Source organism: Limulus polyphemus, unplaced genomic scaffold, assembly GCF_000517525.1.
Source record: "Limulus polyphemus unplaced genomic scaffold, Limulus_polyphemus-2.1.2 Scaffold2425, whole genome shotgun sequence".
In the NCBI taxonomy this organism is placed as follows: Eukaryota; Metazoa; Arthropoda; class Merostomata; order Xiphosura; family Limulidae; genus Limulus; species Limulus polyphemus.
The window spans coordinates 31,208-54,219 of NW_013668035.1; the positions used below are offsets into that span (position 1 = coordinate 31,208).

Consider the following 23,012-nt stretch of genomic DNA (forward strand, 5'->3'; position numbering starts at 1 on the left):
AACTCCCACATATTCTCTAAAGTTGTAGAAGATTCTCGAGTGTAAGAATCAACAATATATGTATGAAAGTAAACGCTTAATTTAGATTTGTATTGTTACGTAAAACTGAAAATCCGAGAAATCCTCCATACGCCTATAAATATAACCAACGCGCCGCGTCAAAATGGGAGTATCTGTTATTAATTTACTATAGTAAGTGTGCTATAAACTTCGGAAGCTGTAACTGTGATTGTTATAACGCTTATTAATCATAAAACTTCAGATATTTGACCAGGAGCATTTACAAAGTTCGAACATTACAAATCATTTAACTTCAGTGGTGTTACATATTAGAATTTCAAATAGCCTGAAATTGAGTTAAATGATACTTTAAATTTAGTAGTTCAATTGTACTTTGGATTTAGCAGTTAAATAAAAGCCGATATATAGTCAGTTTATATTTGCCAACAAGATTGATATACACAGTTTTTTTTTTTAACACAAATACGTTTTAATATACATACAACAATACAATTTACAATCACACTTATTACAAATAACGATTTATAAACAAAAATAAATCATTTCCACCATTATAGCTTCATGGTGGAAAACTCGGCGTATGTGGCTGATGAATAACGAAGGACAAAGCTAGCTAGCTGGTTCCCCGTTAAGCGAATCGTACCTACATCAACTCGTAATTGACTAGCTCATCGTGAACCCTCGAAAAGATATCAAGGAAGTTCCAGACTAGAAAGAAGACTTTATATTGCTTATAGGTTTGTAAAACTTTTGTATATAAATCATTGTGTGTAATAACTATTTGTAATAATTGTTATTGAAAATTGTAGTGTTGTTTGTATATTAAAATATGTTTGTTTGTTTTTGAATTTCGCGTAAAGCTACACGAGGGCTATCTGCGCTAGCCGTCCCTAATTTAGTAGTGTAAGGCAGCTAGTCATCATCTCCCACCGCCAACTCTTGGGCTACTCTTTTTACGAACGAATAGTGGGATTGAAAGACACATTATAACGCCTCCACGGCTGAAAGGGAGAGCATGGTTGGTGTGACGTGGATTCGAACCCGCGACCATCAGATTGTAAGCCGAGCGCCCTAACCTCCTGGCCATGCCTGGCCTTATTAAAATATATTTGTGTTAAAAAGAAAACTGCGTGTATCAATCTTGTTGGAAAATATCATAAATTGGAGATATATCGGCATTTATTTAAATACTAAATCCAAAGTACAATTTAACTATTAAATTTGAAGTATCATTTAACTCAATTTCAGGCTATTTGAAATTCTAATACGTAACAGAAAAAAACTTCTCGTGTCATTCAGATTTATACGGAATATGTACGTGTCAAATCATATAGACAGGGGACTTGTTTATTTATACAACATAGGTATATAGCATTGTAGCTTTCGATTGGAAATATTAATAATGTGAAAAAGTGAAAATTTTGATTTCTCGTAATACTATCACGTGTAAAAACACGAGAAAGTAATGAAACATTACACTGATAAACATTTTTAATGAAAAACCCAACAATATTTGCTTTTGGCGAGGTGAGAGCATTTAAACTAAGATAGTGCGTCATTTACGTTCTATATTTCTATCAGTACAAGACTAGTCGAACACAATTAATAATTCTCACGATAAAATATTTATAAGTTTATATTCTTCAGTAAAGCTATTTTAAACTAAAGACTACTGAAGTATATACATTTGTATGAGACAGTTGAAAAGTTAAAACAGTCAGCTCTCACTTTAGACCACGAATAGAATTAAGACTATTAAGAAAATAGTTTTATTACAAGTTACAGCTTTTACTGAAACCTTCTTTACCTGTAAAACTCGTGTACTTGAGAATGATCACACCAGTGATCCAAACATTAAAAACCTTCTTCCTTACTGTAAGAACTGCAATCTGTTATAAAATAATATTATAATGAAGACAAAACTGTTATCAAGAAAATAGATTTTGAACGATACGCTTTTCATATTTACTAAACTCTATGTATTAACTCTCAGACTTGTTTTTAGCCGGTGGTGAACATGTAAAATACATAGAGGACCCCAGATTAATTACAATATTGGTGGTATTTTTGGTCAAATCTTTATGTGTTTGTGTGTGTGACTCGTATGTTATTTGGGACTCTTTAACAAATAAATTCCTGGACCAACAAACAATCGAGTGAACAAATGGTTAAAAAAGGGATATGGACCCCACATCAGTCAAGGATTATCATGTTACGAACAACACTGTGATTATCGCAAGATCGTTTGATATTACTATAGTAGTACCAGAAAATTATATCCATTTGATACGGGCGGAGGTTTGAAACCAGAATTTCAACTAAACGATATGACATTGATGATGACAGCTTTACGGAAAATTGTTTCTCAAACGATATTTCCTTCGACGCTGTGGCTATTATAGTTACGTCAGAATAGTCTCACACAGAAAAGTAAATAGATAAAAGCAGTTTGCCCCTTAAAGTACGATAATAGCACCACAAATTATGAAACTCAGTATTGTTGATATTTTTACTGTTTTCACGACAACAAAATATCAATTTTTTGTATTTTTATATTTCTTAAGTTTCACCATTGAACGGTAAGGTTTTTTTATATTAAACAATCTTTTCTCTCTCCTTTTTCCTTCTACTAATTTTATTTTCACATTCTTATTTTTTTTACATTGATGGATCGTTTCAACGCTGTAAACTAATTTAATTGTGCAATGCATAGTTTGCCATCAATAGGAGAAATATTTTATCTGAAAAATATCCATTGTTCTGGGTAAGGGTGGAGAAAAGAGCAAAATTTCATATGACCTGAGAAGTAGCAACATTTTAACCCTCGCAAAGCACAAAGTACATTTGATTTAAAACCAAATCAGAAATAACCACTTTCGTTAAAGCTATAGATTAATTACACGTAGCTACATCAGAAACGTTTGGGAAAGTTTTAGCTGGAATGTTCTGTTTAAATTGACTATGTGAAACCAATTCCACCTGGTTATAAATGGGAATGTCGGGGAAATGACTTTAACACAATGCTTGTATATATTCGCGCAAGCAAAAATCCGCTTTCGAAGTAAAAGTAATTTATACTTTATATTTATGTCGAAGCCACTAAGACTCTCTGCCGCCGTCCCTAATTTTGAACTACACTGACCAGATGGAAGGAAGTCAGTCAACAGCACCCAACCATCCACCATAAGGAAATGACTACTACTCTTACAATACACCAACACCTAAAGTGCAGGGAATATTTTTCGCACGGATTGAAATACAGTTCGCCAGTTCCCAAATGTAGAGCTTTATCACAGAGTCAACCTGCGCCACATCGCGAAGTAATATCAACAACAACAAAACGGTAGCTATAAATGTTATGATTATAGTGACGGTGTATACAAGATAGTTTCATAAAATATTTAAATTCGTGCTTACAAAAAACATGCTAACAAAATAATTTACATTACGTTTTTATTGAATATATATGTGTATGTAAATATGTTTTAACATATAATAATGAGTACTATTTGGTACTCACGAAAGTTATTATATTATTAAATACAATAGTAAATAAACATTTGAAATACACAATTATATAAGAACCTAAAGAAAGTACCTCTAGAATGATATATCATCCATCTTACGCACATTTTACAATGCTCATTTAACTGATACCGGATGACATGGCTAACTTGTATAACTTACAGACTGTGAAAAACGTGATATCGAAATGCCTCTTTCTTTTTCAGTGTTATGTAATACGACACCGATACTCACACACATGCATAATATCTTGCGACGTTCTTAGAATTTAACTAAAAGATATTAAACTTTCAATTGCCTGAAACACAACATTTCACTCATAATCATTACAAGATATTAATAATTGTAGAAGTAAACTAGGACCAAAACTTTGTTTTTCTTCTGCAAGTAATAGTGCATCCTTCCGATTTCCATACCTGTTCGACCAGTTCACATTATCTCCTGAATAAAAGCAGTTCGATAAGCCACGCAGAATTATAGCCATCACATGGAAGGTGAAAAGAAGGTCAATTTTATTTCTATGCAAGTTTTTTGTGCGCTGTGCACATCCAGGTGTACACATATTTTTTTAATATATATATATATCTACGTTACCACACATACATCTATCTATACTGGGTGGTTATAAAGAAAAACCCACATCTAAAATGATTAAAACTACTTGTGCTATATACAATATAATACGGTTTTAAAACACCTAGTACTGAGTCTAAGTTTTCATGGACAAAACTTATGACCCTCAATGTGCTTCTGGCATGAAATTCTGTTCCCCTGTAGACCAAGCTGTTTTTATTATTCACTCTTTCCAAGTATGGTTTTCTTTTTTATAATCACATTGTGCACAGTCACACACTCATGTAGAGGAATGCTTGAACGGATAAGAAAGAGAGGTGATGTAAAGATGTTAATTTTTGCACTTTAAACAACTAACGTTTACAAGAAGAGGGTATGGAAGTAATGCTATTACCAGATCACCTGTTGTTCAACCGTTAGTATTAAGTAAGGTGAAGCTCCCTTTAAAAAGACTTAATTGGATATGCATTTCCTCTAGGCACCTGGTTTTTTATTCGATAAATGTAAGCACCCAACTGCGACGAAACATTTCCTTAAGTAAGAATAAATACACATAAAAATCATGCTGATATGAACCCACCCCTGTGGTTCAGTGGTGAATTTCAACGGTTATAACGCTAGAAATCGAAGTTCAATCTTTGTGGCAAAGAAAGTTCAGATCGTCCAAAGAACTGCTTTGTAGTAAAACAGAAAAAACAAAACAAAAAACACCATATAAACCCAAATAAATTTTGGATGCAAACTAAGAATTACCTATTCAAACTTATTGGGTATCATATGCCTAACGTTGAATTGGGATATGGCTAACGTGAGGTATATAGAACAAATTTAATTTAAATCATTGATATTTTTGTCTACCAATTTCAGTGCTCAAAGTAATATTACTACAAATGTTTAAAACAGCTCATAAAGTGTCAGAAAACTGTTCATGTCTTTACAACAGAACAGTTTATAGATAAACTTTTTCTTATATTTCACTTCATAATATTTTACAAAATACAACACTTAACCATGATCTGAAACGCAGCAATTGACACTAAATTTTTCACAACCGGCTCATTTAGACAACTTTACCATCGTTTGTGTTTATCTACCATTTTCCTGTGTAAGGATATTTAACATCGTCTATGTTTACCTACCATTTTCCTGTGTAAGGATATTTAACATCGTCTGTGTTTACCTACCATTTACCTGTGTTAGGACATTTAACTTCGTCTATGTTTACCTACCATTTACCTGTGTTAGGACATTTAACATCGTCTGTGTTTACTTACCATTTTCCTGTGTAAGGATATTTAACATCGTCTGTGTTTACCTACCATTTACCTGTGTTAGGACATTTAACTTCGTCTATGTTTACCTACCATTTACCTGTGTTAGGACATTTAACATCGTCAGTGTTTACTTACCATTTTCCTGTGTAAGGATATTTAACATCGTCTGTGTTTACTTACCATTTTCCCGTGTAAGGACATTTAACTTCGTCTATGTTTACCTACCATTTACCTGTCTAAGGGCATTTAAAATCGTCAGTGTTTACCTACCATTTACCTGTGTTAGGACATTTAACATCGTCTGTGTTTACTTACCATTTTCCCGTGTAAGGAAATTTAACTTCGTCTGTGTTTACCTACCATTTTCCCGTGTTAGGACATTTAACATCGTCTGTTTACCTACCTACCATTTTCCTGTGTTAGGACATTTAACTTCGTCAGTGTTTACCTACCATTTACCTGTGTAAGGTCATTTAAAATTGTCAGTGTTTACCTACCATTTACCTGTGTAAGGTCATTTAACTTCGTCAATGTTTACCTACCATTTACATGTGTAAAGTCGTTTAAAATCATCAGTGTTTACCTACCATTTACCTGTGTAAGGTTATTTAAAATCATCAGTGTTTACCTGCCATTTACCTGTGTAAGGGCACGTATCAGTGCATACCACTATTCTACTTACTTTCACTGATATACGTAAGTAAACTGACAAATCGTTACATACATTGATTAAATCTAACGGTTTTAATTTACGTTAAGTTCACAAAAACAGTTGGTCTTCTTAACAAACTGCACATAATATTAAGTTTATTAAGTTCAAAGGAGCAAGACCGCTTTTTAGCAAGTTACACACATTTGATACTATATTGAAGTCTTGAAATCAGGGTATATTCTGAACTAGGTACAAATATTCAATTTACGAAAACAGCATGTCTCTTCAACAATGTACAAACATAGTTTCGTTTTGAGTTTACTTACTCACTGGTGCGATCATTATCAAGTAGTTGATAATGATAGCACCAGTGATCGAAACGTTGTACCTGTTCCAAAAACTTAGCTTACTTATAGTAAAAGCTGTAAATTGTAATAAAACGTACAAACATGTATGAGAGCAGCAACATAAGGTAAAGGAGGTTCTTCAATAACGAGTGACAAGAGTAACTTTAAGAAAGGACTGTATAGTTACGGGTGGCAATGTAAAGAAATATAAGAGAAAGGCGAATAGTAGTCAGTCGAAGTTTAAAGGTCTCAAGGCCCTATTTATAAGGGAAAGGCGAATAGTAGTCAGTCGAAGTTTAAAGGTCTCAAGGCCCTATTTATAAGGGAAAGGCGAATAGTAGTCAGTCGAAGTTTAAAGGTCTCAAGACTCTATTGAACACAGCCAATCATTAATTAACAAATCCATTGAATAAACTAGTCAGTCGAAGTTTAAAGGTCTCAAGGCCCTATTTATAAGGGAAAGGCGAATAGTAGTCAGTCGAAGTTTAAAGGTCTCAAGGCCCTATTTATAAGGGAAAGGCGAATAGTAGTCAGTCGAAGTTTAAAGGTCTCAAGGCCCTATTTATAAGGAAAAGGCGAATAGTAGTCAGTCGAAGTTTAAAGGTCTCAAGGCCCTATTGAACACAGCCAATCATTAATTAATAAATCCATTGAATAAACTTAAGTCTTACCTACTGATCTCAAACTAATGTTAAATGTTTAACTTGACTCTAACAGAAACAAGTACACTTTTATAGAACACGCAGAGAGAGAGAGATACTTGTGTTGACCTACTCACATTATCATTCGTACCGTACAGAAAAGCCGGATATAATACAAACTGATTAGTATCAATAAATACTCGATACATCGACCGTAATGAACACAACCACACGTTTCAGAAACAAATACTCCCACGAACTCCGTAACTCGTTTTTTACCGACTGGAAATTAATACAAGTTACTAGCTCTGAACACTATACATCGCACGGTTGCAGAAATTTCAGCTTGCAAGCCATGCACACTGTTGTATTAAATACACCTCATTGTGGTAGTCTCAATAGGAAAAGCGCAAATTAGAAATATTATATATCTATTCAAATACTCTTTAATCGTAAATTATTACTCGCTTGGCGACTGTAAGATTTATCTATTCATGGACAAAAATTTTACACATACATTGTTTTTTTTTTTAAATTTATTATGTATGTTATAGATTTCGTTCTTATCAAACGTACAATTGAAAAATAGGCCTGATGCATTCCTTGATTGATCGTACCCACTGCTGTGGGTTTGTTTCACATAATTAATAATTCTAAAATAAATTGTTATAAAAATATATAATTTCCAAACCAATTATAAAAAAAATAGTTTTAAATATTTGCAATTTCTTTTTCAACCTGTTGTAGCTAATGACAGGCTATATTTATTCTTCTGATAATAAGGTACACATGTATAAGACAAAACTGAGTCTTGACGTAACAATTTAATCCAGTATATCACACAGAAATGATCAATATAAACAAATACTTTTACAAATCCAAAAGATTACAGATAAGTGATCAATTCAATATATATATATATATTTGCTTTCCGCGTTTAAATATCTCGATTTTTGGCTCATCAAATAACAAACTTTACATCTTTACTTTCTGATTGACTTAAGAAGCACATTTTTATAACAAAATGTACAACGATATTTAAAATTGCTCGGTACGCTTTGTACACGTACAGTTGCAGCATGTATGGCAATGTTAAAAAAATAGATAAAAATACATGGTCTGGATCTATCGGATAGTCGATATACATAAAAGTACTATATCAAAAAAAATAAAATAAATACATATGATGCTACACAACAATACCTTTTTATTAAATGTACAGTTTTCGGTTTTCAATTTTGTTTTGTAAAAATACATAAATGGATCTTCAGAATTCCATAAAAGTTTAAAACAAATAGGCCTCCTTGTGCTAATTTGCAAAGATACCATATTAACACTTGTAATACGCGTTCAACGCAAAAAACTTATTCAGCCTGGAATAGCAAAGCAAATGCTTGGTGTTAAGTGTGTTGAACACTGCTTATCCAGAAAAATATATTCGATCAAACGTTATTTACTATGCAGTATAAGTAACGCTATCCTTTAATATCTCCGGATATTTTTACTAGTAGCCTGGACAATACAGACTACTTTTGGTTTATGCAAAGTATACAAATTTACGTTGAAGTATCTGCAAAATGGGAAACATGCCTCGCAAGCAGAAATTTATTCGAACCTAAAGCGTGTTTACTTCGATACCATCCGTCGTGGTTTAGCTTTTGGTAGACAGATTGTTTACAACGTCAGTCGACTCTCAGTTTATAAGAAAAACAAATTCAACATAAAACAAATTATTAACTTTATATTGAAATGTTTATGGCTAAATGAAATAGGCTTGACACCAATTTCAAAATATTTCCACGATTTTTCTGAAGATAGTTGATCAATGTGCAAATCGAGTACAAGTTGTTATCCACAATAAGAATACGTCTTACGCAGCCTGTTTATTTGGAGCTTTTGAAAACAATCACTAATCAGAGTAAACATCTCACATTCAATCGTTCCTTGAATATGCAAGTTTAACCGATTGTGTCTATTCTTTTTCTGACAACCTACTTTCACAAAAGCAATGTTACATTATGTTGGAACAGAAGACGATACAATATGTAAATAAAGAATACGATTAACTTATTTTATTAATTTTCAATACAAGTATGCCGATTTCACCAACAGATCGACAATTATTTCTCAAATACAATTTACAATACAGTGATTGTATTTTGTTTATTGAGTTTCGCTCAGAGTTGTTCGAGAGCTATTTGCACTAGTCAACACCACCCACTGTCAACTCTTCACCAACGAAATATGGGATTGTTCAACCCATTATAACGTCCCTAGGGCTGAAATGGCGAGATGTTCGATGATGGGATTCGAACTCACGACTCATAGATTGCAAGTCGAGCGCCCTAACCACCAGGCCAATAGTTATTTGTTCAAGTGGTTGAAACTAATATGAAAACGAGCCTGGCAGGAATTAGTGAGATGTAGTCCTATCGAATACAGATTCGTTGCCAAGTCATTATTTTTACGGCTTTACTTAAATTTTCATACAAATAGACGACATCAAAGTGAGTATACCTATTATATTTTTCTCTACGTCATCTAAGTTGTTTTAGATTGAAAAATACATAAAAATGGTTATATCTGACGGGCTGAGCTCGAGGCCAAGTAGTTATTGTGGATCAGAGGTTCCGTGGTACAGGCTTCGTTACCGTAAGAAAATACCAGGTTTGTTATGAGTGACGGTTAATCCACAAGTTGGCTGTGGTTAGTGTTGACTAGCCGCCTTCTCTCTAAAGTCTATCACTTTAAAATCAGGGACGTCTGACACTCAAATAGCTTTACGCAAAATTCAACAAACAATAACCATACCGCTCATGGCATATTATGACGATGAATCGTAATTAGTATATTTATGTTGCCGCTTTATACATCCAATTTTTTATTTTTTGACAAATAGTTTAAAAAATACACTATGAATATGCCAATGTTTACTGATAACAAAATTCTGTTAACGACTCAATGAAAGGAATAAAAAATATTTCGCTGTAAAACTATTCTGCATTACATATTAAACATTTTCCAATGTTAACACAAAAACATTTTATTTTATCATAGCACTAGTAAACAAATATGCTGTAACCACAGGTGTTGAAGAGAGGAGACAATACACCCTTTTCAATACTGGGAGAGGGAGGGGCACAGCTTCGGTTCCCCTTAATTTCGATTTGAGATTCTAGCCAAAAATAGTGACTCACAATAAAAAGATCCTAAAATTAATTTGGTAGCTGAAGATAAAAAATAGAAGGTTATATAAATTGGTCATTAAACTCTTTACTTTCGCTTTTATTTTCGTCATATCGTGACGGCCACTAAATCCAAATAGGCTCAAACTACCACTAAACGTAAACATTTTCCGTGGGAACATACACCTGAATCTACCTGGTTTCCGTCTGGATTCGACGGCCGCACTTATGACAAATTTAACTTGCAAATTTGCACTGTACTCACAAAACATTATTTTTGTTTCCAACACTAATGTCAATACACTAAACAAATTGATTAAACTAAAGTTACAGACACAATATGTACAAATTAAAGCACAACACAAAAGTGTAAATTCGCGTGTGTTTGTATTAAGATGGTGGTTTTCTTTGTTTTACAATTTTATAATGCTCATCTCAACTGTGTCACAATCTTTCATTACAGTTTATTGAAAAGCTATAAGTTTGATAAGACATTAAATTAAATATTAAAAACTGATACGATATTAAATTATGTCCAGTTTATTCTTCTGTAAGGAAGAAAATTTATGACTGAATACATATTTTCACGTGTTCATTCAGTTTCTTTAATGTAAAGCTCCTGATTTCAATTTAGGAAAACACATTTTGAAGGAAAAGAAAAATACAAATCACTGTATCACACTGATTCTGATAGCACTCTGGCTATTGAGTTTATTAATGTAAATAATAATGTTGTAATTAATTTAATACGAAATGTACTTCTCCATAACTTCACTGTGAAAGTAGACAAATAAGCGACAAAACACGACGGAGGCAACATAGAATTTGCCAGCTAAGCCTAAAATGACAGAAAAATTCGATTAGATTTGGGTAAGATTCTTCTGTGGTGCAAAGTCTGTTACATATACGAAATGTGTACTGTCACAATAAAGTTTTATAGGCCTTCTCACTGGAAGTCTACGCTCTAACCACAATGATTTTTATGGGTGTGTTTAGACCTCCTGGTATACACACGGAGTAAAGATACCAGTAACTAGTCCCAGCTTATGCGTGCTAGCACACGTGTGAATGTGAAAGTTTGTTTTTCACTCTGGCTAGCTTCCAAGAATCGACCCCATATAAAACCCAAAACAATGGTATAGTGTCGAAATTCTGACATAAAAGAATCATTACTGACCTGAAACTTGTTTCCAATCAACACTTCCGATGCTGTCAAATATAACCAACACTTTTTATCAAACACATAAACAATTAACTTCTACAAAATCTCTAATCATTACACATTGTTTAGGAAATACTATTCAAAACCTTTCTTTCTTTTTCGACATGTGGCATCTTTAATTTTTTAAAACAAAATCCACTTTATATAAATTCTGGTGATCTATATTACTAATACTAGATCAAGAATGTTAAAAGGTATCATATAATTCTTATTTTAGATAATCAAGTACAAAACTGATAGCTGAACAGAAAACATAATGACATCCCGATAAAGATATACTTCAAAAACAAAATTACTGACCGTTGTTATTAATAAATATTACTGATCTGTGTTATTACGATTAGTCAAATAATAATAAAATATTTGGTAACTAACATGTATAATAAATACGCTGTTGTTCGTTTAGAATATGAAGAGATGTGACCAAAATTTTACCTCAAACCCACTAGAAAGATCAAACAGCAATATTTCTCATTGATACAGGCCAGCACTTTATACAAGCGTCAACTGGGTCAACCGAAAACTGAGGGGACGAGTTAGACTAGACGGATTGTTCATGCGAAACATGTTCATCCATTACAAGAACCAAACACTAAACTGCTCACCTCGCCCCAACCAAACCGGCGTTTGGGTAAAGTTGTTACTAGCTACAGAATAAGTACTTGTACAATTCACATTTTTACTAAACAGGCACAAACCCGGTGTCTTGAATCAAGGTCATTTAGGAGACCAGCACGCTTACCAAGTTCTAGAGAGTCAGTCGCGGACAATGGCGGCAGAGATGGCGCGAACAGAAAAGGTTCCCTATCTTTAACGCAAGGGAAGAGGCCTCCCGAGTTGAAGTAGCGCTGAAACAGCTCATTGCGTGAAAAACATGTCTCACTTAAAAATGCCAGACTTGCTGCTGAATACCTGCATGTCACTAACGGAACACAGATGTAGTAAGCTGAGATTAAGTTTACATCATATACATAGGTCTATAAATATATACTTTACATGCGTGAATACGTTTTTATCAGTCTTGGCATGATCACTTTCAGCGTACGCATTATAAATAACGGGAGGATATTGATAAAGCATGGTCGTAAACCAAGACCCATACAAACGTAATTTGTACCAAAATGTATAAACCTCAACTAAGATATACGAACGTATTAAAATAAATTACTGCGAATGCACAATCTCACTTTACTAATAATTTTACAGAAAATTTTAATTGTTATCTTATGCAGCATTTTCCCTTTATGAAAATAAGCCACGGTCTGGCAAATATTATTAAACCTATTAATACGTAAAATTAATTCCAACCTTTCAATGTTTATAATGTTAAAACACAGTCTCACTTCCGTAGTTGTGACACAAGAATTACAGTTTCAAAGCTATTTATGTTGGATATATCTCCATATTTTATATAAAACGTCGTATAAATATAATACAGATTCATGGAGCAGGTTAACAAAATAACAGTAACTAAAAATATTTTACAAAGCAAGACGAGTCTATATTCAACTGACGTTTTCTGAAAATAAATACTTTTTTCAATGTTGGGCTGTCAACAAATAATAAAACTGTCAATGTGCGACTTATATCCCAAAGATTATCACGTCATGGTACAGAGCACCTAAACTTACCTACACGATTATTCTTATTCTGATAAAGCCGACGATATTTCCTTCAAACAGGCAATCGGGTCTCGTAAAGAGTAATAGATTCTAACATTACATTCTTACTAGGTATGTCCTGATTCAGTTCTCTCACTAAAACTTAAGAGTTGCTTTTTTGTTGTTTAAATAAAATGAGCGATAAAATACCGACTGTCCAGTTCGATCGGTACTTCAGAAACGGAACACCCAAATAAGGTAGTGTAGCTATCCCTCTTACCAGTGACAATACTGTTCGAAATAAAAAAAAAGCACGACTCTGCACTTTTCTTAGACTTCTGACAATTTGCAGTGCTAAACAGAGTGAACACTGGCAACCAACAAGACAAAAGTGTCATACATAAATACGAGGTCCGCTGTTTTTGCCTCTTCAGTTCCAAGAGAAATCACCGAGCTCGTACCACAGTCTGCTCCTCAACAAGAAATAAATGCAGAAACAGCGCGTCAACTGTACACAGGAAACCCTGACACGCGCAATCATAAATTATCTCGTGTGTTGAGTGTTCTGAAAAAGTGACTTGGCGTCTGTAGCAAGCTCACCGGCTGCTTTAAATATTTGTGCCGCTACAAACAGTAGGAGTGATATTGTTACGTCCGATCGATGGCTATAACATACCGTATGAAGCAAACGAAACCAACAGCGTTTTATGGTAAACAAGCACACAGAAACTGAGTGAATGAAGCAACATTTTCACTAAGTATCATGCCAATGGCCTCTTTGCACTGTACCAGTACATTAAACAGCAGCGTATGTTCAACATCCATGAAGTACCGCACGAAAGATTCCTACTTTTTCTTTTTGCGCTCCGCGAGTTTTATGTATCATTGAATTCAAAGTAGTTAAAAAATTATGTATCTTTCAACACTCCAAAAAGTTAGAAATATTTTCTATTCTAGTATACTACCTTCTACACATACCTCCAAAATATGAGACCCACCAGGTGCCATTCTCAAGTTGAATATTTATTTAACACATCCCATAGAAACCGTACTTAAACAACATATCATTATTCATATAAATCGTAAGCTACTAAGGTCAGTATTTTTTTCTCATATTGTATTTAACATGCATATTCTAAACAGTTACAAAAACACACACATTATTTTTACTTGTTTTAAAATGTTAATATATAAAACGTTTTTAAGACTACTTCTAACATGCATTTGATTACTTTTTCAACTATTTTATCTTCTGTTTTAACCCTCTGAATGAGATGGCGAGAAAAATGCCCCATACTTACCTGAATAATTCAAACTTGCATCAAATACATTCATCTGGTGAAACCAATGAAACGTCTTCATCCCATTCACTACACTTAAAATTTACGAAGCATCGTGAACATAGTATATTACACTAAATTAAACAAATTACACTTCTGATTGTTATTAAGTACAATGATTACATGAAATTATATCCATGTGCCAGCATGTAATTTCAACGAAATTCGTAAATTACTTTATAACAAAATGATTCAATAAAAATACAAATAATTTAGCGTTAAATAGTTTTTACTGTACTAGAATCGCACTTATAATACGATTAGTTATGTCAAATGAAGATTACAACTATGCTGAGTTTATATAAAAAAAAAAAACACGTACAGTTACAACAAAATACATTTTACAAGTTCCCCTTCCTACAGCTTTATATCACTATATCTCGTGTTCATAACAAACACGTGATTACAGAAGTATGCCAAAATAATATCACATAAATATTGAAGAAACTACCACCTTCCAAAAGTGTACAAAGTTTTTGAAATGAACTTGGATTTCAAAGTCAAAAACAAGATGCACCCTACTTTTTTATTTCTTAATTAACTACGTATGTTGATTTGGTCAAAACTCCTTACTATAACGATGGTAAAATTATGTATGCTTGTTTGTTTGAAGTTAAGCACGAAGCTACACAATGGGCTATCTGTGCTCTGCCCACCACGGGTATCTAAGCCCGGTTTCTAGCGATGCAAGTCCGAAAGACATACCGCTGTGCCACTGAGGAGCAAATTATTTATGACAACGTCACAAAGTTCTTATTTTTGATATAGCTTAATTCGGGCGAATTGCTTCTAGAACTCATATTTAAATGTGATTTACTTTATTTTCTTTCTGACAGATGTCACCACTAATGCAAATTTCACAAACACAATCCGATATGGGCATACTTCGCGGTCGGCGTTTTACGAGAAAAGTTGTTTAATACTCCTAAATTAAACAGCTTACTCTACAAAAACATCATAACATTTCCGTCGAAAGATTACAATGTTTAAACGCACAGACAGACTCCTCTTGTCGGGTTTTAGGTCTTAAAGACCTGGGAGGGTCAGGTACGTTCGACCTTTTCCACCCTCCTAGATCGTAATAGTTGCATTTATAGGAGAATGTTAAAATAATCACTACATGATGGTGAGAGTAACCTGCACTTACTCTGACCCCTTTCAGGGCAATGTCCATGTAAGTAATTCTTGTAATATTCGGTGGATATATACAAATCTGTTTAATTATGCTTGAATGGGTAATGAAGAAAAACTTTGACATAAGTTTAATATAACAGATGACAGAACCTTGTCGAAACGTTGTACATTTCCTGTTATGTTAAACTTATATTAAAGTTTTTCTTCATTACCCATTCAAGCCGTCTCCAAGCATTATTAGTCTCAAAGTGGGTCCCTCGTCATCGAATTACAATTCTGTTTAGTTCGTTATTATAAAATCCTGTACTTAGCGACCAGTTCCGGTGTAATATCCACTTTCATTAGTTTTACAACTACTTGAGAGCATTTTCAAAGCGGCTTTAGAAACTAATGTAAATTATCTTAATCTATTGTGAGGTGGTACCTTCTTAAATGTTTATTTTTATTATATATATTAACGGGTGAGAGGTACTTAAAACTATCCCCATCATGTATGTAGTAGCAATCTGATTCATATAATAGGTCATTTTTATGCTAATTTTGCGCGAAATAATTTAGCGAATAATGTAGGAGTCTGTCAGAATGTGTTCGTATGTTGGCATATTTGCGCAAGAAATTTGATGAAGTGGATCTCGGTAGTCTGTATGCTGTAGTAAATATTGAATTTTGTATTGCTCGTAATATTTTTTATGTAATGTGGTGCTATGTTTATCCATGTCGGACACGCATATTCTGTTATTGGGCGAATGTATGTTGTTGGGAGAAGCTCCGTTATTATTACCTTTCAGACTCCGTACATAATTCGAGCGTTGCCAGACTTTTGCTTGAATATCATTTATACGATTAGCCCACGTTAATTTAGAATCGTAGGTTGATTTTAGGAATTTGGCTGATGTTGTGGCCTGTTCCATTCATGTATATAGTTTGGTGGATCTCTTTTATCTTCTGCCAATTTTACAAAGACTTGATTTTGATACGGTATTTTTAACAATATTCTTCAGTTCTGTATAATTGTTTGTAAATTGGTTGGTGCTATTGATGGTGTTGCTGCACTCTTCTACGCTATTTAATAAATCTAACTGAAGTATTATGTTTTTAAATTTACTAAATAAAAAGCCTAACTGTTTTTGTTTTTTTATCACCGAGTGTTAGAATTCTATAATATTTTCACTATTACCCGATAAATCCTGCATAAATCGAATTACCATTACTTTCTTAGTCTGGTGTATGTGAAATGCAACAACAGGTGTAATAATAGTCTAATATCAAATCTGCAAGCCTGTGTTAACGCGAAGAAATATAATGGGAGTCTTATCAAGCGCATAAAAATGCGAATACTTTTTCAGTTTGAAACTATTTAAATTGTGTACAGAATTCCGACGGCTCAATCCTAGCCCTAAAACAATTTACTAAAATATTAAGTACAATTTTAAAAAATGCCATTAGTATGGAATTTCTGCGCTCTATCTAACAAATGTGGTTATATTCACGCCATTCATAACATGGTCCATCAGTCAGTCATATGATACAGTTCTATGTGCGAGTGATAAACAAGTATGGTTTTCTACAAAGTTCGTAAAACTTTTGGTTTTAAATACACGTTTGATGAATTTCTCAACCATACCAAGAAAGAACAGCTATTCATTTCCAAACTTACAACATAGCATCATATGATAAAATGTTAAACTAAAAGCCGAGTGTTTTTTTCGGCACATGAAATTCATATTCTAGCCCGGTTATACAAATTCTGGAAGCCACAGATCTTCCAATGAAAAGTGCTATAATGAATAAATCCACTTTTGATAGATTGTTTAGGCAGAGCAATCATGATGACGAAAGGCAGAAGATTTTCGAAACGTCATCCTCTATGTTTCTACAACAGGCAGTTGCCGTCCATTCAACAAAGTTTCATCAAATCCACTGTTGACGCCCGCCCGTCTCCCTTAACAATTAATAAAAGGTAAAACTGCACATTTGCTAAACTAAAATTTTAGGATGTGTCAGTATTATTATAAAATAAAATACCGGAACGTTATAACGCAGCCGGACAAGCGTGACGTAATTAAAATGAAACCTAAGGAATGTGATCCAAGATAAAAAACGTGAAGATAAATGCTGCTCCGTATCTTCCCATAAGCTTGTGCGATATTATATATATACAAATTCTGTTAAAGTTCTAGCGAAAGAACGAAGTGTATAATAAAAATTAATGCTGGTTCAAAATTAACTTCACACAATGCTTTCTTGTTAGCTTGAAATGATGCACTGATGAACAAGCGCTCTAAAAATCGGTTTGTTTTCAACTTTGTAGTTGTTTTTTTTTTTAGTTCCAAGGCATCGTAGAAGCATTTTACATGTTAATACATCACCGGTGACTCTCGGGCAGATTTACCTGGTGACGCTCATCTCCTCTCCAGGTAGTCGTCTCTAATTTACAAGTGAAAGACTAGAGGGAAGGCAGCTTGTCAATACCACCCACCGACAACTCTTGGGCTACCATTTTACTAACAAATAGTGGGATTGACCATCACTTTATAATACCCCACAGCTGAAAGGGCGACCATGTATGGCAACGGTGATTCGAACCCGCGACCGCAGACTGCGAGTCAAGCACACTAACCACCAGGCCCTCGTTTATCTATACTCCATAAAACTTGAGGATCAGCCTAAACGAGAAAACTGTTAATTGACGATCAGTATTTATGAATATCTGTATAAAGCATTCAACAAGACTATCTGGACTGTCATTTGAAAACTTAATGTCAGTGATTAGACCGAGTAGAGCAATGGTGGGCAGAAATAGTCTCACGGCTTGGTTCACGATAGTGTTAGGGTTTTTGGTTCTATTGAAAGTCAGAAATAGTGGATGTTAAAAGGTATAGGAAGACGTATATTTGGACATCTATAAATACATCATGACGCCTTTAGATCATGAAGTAAGCATTAAACACTCAAACCAAACTACGAGTTGAATTTCCTTTTTTTCCCATCTTGGTGAAATACTTTGCTATTAGCGTCCTCATCATTAATTAAGACAGCGTTTCTAAGACTGGGGTCCCGACCCACAAGCGGGTTACGAAATCATAAAAAATATTTCGATAACGGATATATTTTTGAATGTGTACAATAACTTGCTCTCACTGTGTATGGGTGTGGGGAGTCGTCACATCATGAAATATTTTCAAAGGGAGATCAGCAAAAAAAGTTTGAGGACACCTAAATTAAGAAAAGTATATTTTATTATAGCAAAAAATAGAACAAGTATCAAACTTTCTACGGCACAAAGGTACTTTTTCAAACTGTTTTACAAAATATGTTATTTTACTCTCTTTACTTTGCGTGTGCGTAACTGTATGAGACATATGATACAAAACTTTGCAACATATGTACCAGAAAGATCCATGTTTAGTTTACCATGGTAGGTATTTCGATCCATGCATTCTACAAGACTCATCTATAGTAGACGTGAATGACGTCACCAAATGTCAACCCACACCAGTCGCGAATTGGAAACGTTTCAAAACTGGAAATATATACATGACCCTACTTATGCATTCCTATTGGGCAAACTAGAGATGGACTGTCCCATTACAAAACAGGTCGCGTTTAGATAACAAGATATCTGCAACAGTAGTAGCCTATAGCTGAAATGATATTTTGGACAAACTAAAACTATATACAAATTACTGCCATCTCAATAGCGTTTCAGTACATATTCCTTTTGTGATCTTTTTTTATAAATTTTTAAAGTATTTGAGGTGCAACATTATCATTATTATTACGTTAATGTTGCAAAGCACTACACAATCACCATATTTATTATTATTATATTCCAGATTATTTTCATTGGTCAGTTTCTTTCCAGTAACTCGACGAGAGGGAGAAAATAGAAACAGGTTTTATTTATGCGAAACGAAAAATTCTCAAAGCGACGTTGCTCGCTGCTGATGTGGATACTCCCATTTGACTGCTGTAACTTATAAATCATTCGCTCGCGTCCATTGTGGATAAGCCTTTAAACGCAGTACTAAATGAAAGGTACAGCCTATTCAAGTAAAAGCCAGATGAATAAGAAACATCGAAATCTCACATACACAACTTTTATTTCATGATTAATCTTAACATGAGGGAAATAAAACTATTAAACCCTTTTGTTATCATGTACGTAGTTCGTTGGTTTTTAGTGAATTTTAATGAACAACTTTTCTTTTTAGATAACTACAGCAATTACAAGGCATCACTGATGGAAAGCATTTCACAAGCAAATCATTAGTTATTTATTACACTATTCAGGACGAAGCATGTTAGTGTGAACAGCATAGTCATGAAAGAAGTTAATTGATGTTAGAAATTTTGTTTATGAAGTGAAGTTAGTAGAGGCAGTATCAAAAACCAACAAGAAAAAAAACTGAACAGGGCAAAATAATTCAAAGTGTATTGTTCTTTACAAGAACTACTCATGATACCTTTAACAGTGATAGAATATATTGGTTGCTTTATATTCACAACAACTGTAAATTTTGTATATTAAGACAATCTCAGCACTAATGAAACGTGGTATTCAAAACACACACAAGAAACTGTTTACATACTCTTAACACCGATAACAAATCTTACCTTCAATTCACAAGTACCTAATCATGATAGAATTTGACAACATATTCTTATTTGCTGCTGATAAGGGCGCCCACAGAAAAAAAATACAAATACCTTACATTTTACATATCTACTCATTTTTTTTTTATTTTCGAAAATCCCTTCCTACGCGCGCCCATGCTAGTATGTTATCATTGCAGTTTCAATGGATTGGTCTATACTTTCTCTACTTGCTACTGTATTTCAAACTACACAAATATCACAGGTTTTATATTTAAGCTTTGTTGTTAGTTTTGATTAGTTAAAACATTATAAAATCAGCTGCATGAGTTAGCTACACAAACATTTAATAAGTACGGATAAAGTCGGTATTATGTGTTCAGCATAAAAAATTACACACACACATATATATATACATGTAAATGTTTTCAGTACAATTCTGGTGATGGTCTGTTAGTTCGATGGCCCATTTCTCCGAAGGTCTAACAGTTGGAAGATGCAAAGTTGTTTTTTTTTTTTTAACAGTTAAAATGTTAAATTGATTGCTTGGTTAAATTTGTGAAATTTTATTACCAAAAAACACAGTGTATGACCTAAAAGGTTGCAATTTCTCAAGAATGGATGGATAATTAATCATTTCCCCAATGTTATTTTCTTGGATGCATATATAGTGTTAGCTGCAGAGCTCACATATAGATGCAGCAGGATTAGGTTTTGGATTCTAGCTCTTCTAAGAGAATAGACATTCAAGGTTCATATTCTGTTTGTATTTAAATTAAGAACAAGACATTAGGGGTGGCTGGTCTCCCAAACCCCCACTAAGATGTACCCATTAAACTTTTCTTTTGAGATTGCAATGATCTATTACAGACCTACAAATATGTTTTTTCATTCAATTTTGACTTATATTGTGAAAACCAAAAATCTGTGACAATGGGGCCTTCAGAATACTGGGAGATCACCACAATTATGAATACCTAAAGAGTAACTAATTTGAGTACTTGATTAATATGATGATTTAGTTGCAATGTATATCTGCAAGACCATTTTTTAGTCATAGATTATGACAGCAAAATACCCTTGGAAGCTCGTAAATCCAGTTCAAAATTACTTACTGTCCAATGAAGTAAATAAACTGAAATATCCATCTTACTTCCCACTTGAGAAGCCCAGCTTAAACGACACTCAAGAAGGTAAAACATGAGAGCTAGAAGTGATTACCAGTCATTACTACCTTTTCTCTTATATACATTTGGAAAAACTCAATAAAAAATACCTTGCATACTACCTGTAAGTTCAGAAAGAATGAAAAGGGAAGGGAAACTCCCTTGCAGAGGACCCCGCTCACTTGTACTATTCAGAAGTGCACAAAGAATAAAAGGTATACCAACATATAACACAGATGTTTACAATGATGTAAATATAGTAGTAGAGGCAATAGTTTACCTTGATAAGGAGCTAAGATCCATCATTTGTTGACAGACAGTTCAGAATATACTCAAGATTTTGGAATCATATGATAAGCTAATACTGATTCAACTTGTATGTCGTTAAGAGTGTGCTAATCAAACAAAAGAACTAAGCATGAAATTCAGTGTGACTTGTCAGAGGAAAGGTCATAGCCATATTAAATGTTTTTAACATAATACTTAAAAGGTACTAATGATTACCCACACATCATCCTTAAGAACATGACACTGCCTTCATATACTAAACTAGAGAATGACATGATGAGGGTTGAAAGTAATGATAAAGTTCCAGTCAAAGGTAAAATGAGAGTTTTCATTCCTTTGAGATGTATGACATGGGAGCTAGACAAAGATGATGACAATATCTTTAATATATTCTTCATGAATAACAGTGCTTTCAGATTGTTCTCAAACAGCGTAATTATATATGATGACATAATCACAGTCCATTGTATCAAACACCACTCCTAAGGACAAACCCCTTGTGACTACCGAAAATACATGTCATTGCAGCTGAAAGTGGAGCACATTCATATAAAATGCATAATTTTTTCTATGTAACCTGTAAAATGGGAGAACTTTAGTAAACCTCAACAAGAATAACCATTCTTAACCAAGCATTGAATGTCTAGACCAGGATTAATGTCTAAAAACAACTACATACATATATTGTTAATTTTGTGTATAAGGATGTTGACAAAAAGATGAGAAGATGAAAATTATTAGATATGACTAAGATGAGATGAAGAGCCAACATATTTGGCAAGATGAAAATATACAGAAATTATTTGACTACTTTGCTGAAAACTACAACAAGCATAAATTATCAAAGCTTCTTGACAAACTTACAATCCACACAATACTGTCTTGATGAAAAATAAAATTGTTTGTAAATAAAACAAAACAAAAATCTTGGATGGATTAGGTAAAGTAGGCTATACAAATCCTTTATTGAAAAAAAAAGTCAATAACTAATAATCACAGTGCTAAGCTTTCATTTTTACCCATTTTAACATTTATAAAGAAAGAGCTAAAGATGCATTGCTTATGTGTGTAAAAAAACACGAATTATTGCTGAAAAGAATTCAATTTTCAACCATTAATTAGCTTCAGTACTCTTTATTACCATGTAGCAGCTGTGTCATTCAGATTTTAATTTTTAATGTTTCTTAATATTTGTAGGTTTTTGAAATTTACAAGTAAGACAAATTACAATTCTCTATGAAAAGGGTTTAGACTTTATAATTTACTTTTTTGTTTTTTAATTTCAAATTTAGTCAGCTAACTCTACCAGGGTTTTAGAGAAAACATTTTGATTTATGCATAAATTCTTTACAGTCCTGCTGCTGTGTTATCATAACATACTGTTACGTCTCCGTTTGTTAATTAACTTTCCGTAACTTCGTTCCGACGAAACTTTAGCGACACAAGT

At 33.5% G+C, this 23,012-nt stretch overlaps 1 protein-coding gene across 17 annotated transcripts in view; it reads right to left on the reverse strand.

Moving 5' to 3' along the window:
* The window catches only part of LOC106466922 (C-terminal-binding protein-like), a 93,974-nt gene that overhangs the window by 19,604 nt on the left and 51,358 nt on the right, over positions 1–23,012 (reverse strand). For 2 of the 17 annotated variants that reach the window (XM_022395009.1, XM_022395010.1), the window contains exons 1-2: positions 13,072–13,523; positions 11,396–11,427 (exon numbers count right to left, since the gene is read on the reverse strand). The exons of 10 other annotated variants lie outside the window; for them this stretch is intronic. The gene's annotated coding sequence lies outside the window, so the exon portion shown is untranslated. Of the gene's footprint in view, positions 1–7,063; positions 7,082–11,395; positions 11,428–11,875; positions 12,267–13,071; positions 13,524–23,012 lie in introns of those variants that run through there. 5 more of the 17 variants (XM_022395011.1, XM_022395013.1, XM_022395008.1 and 2 more) reach the window with 5 other exon arrangements.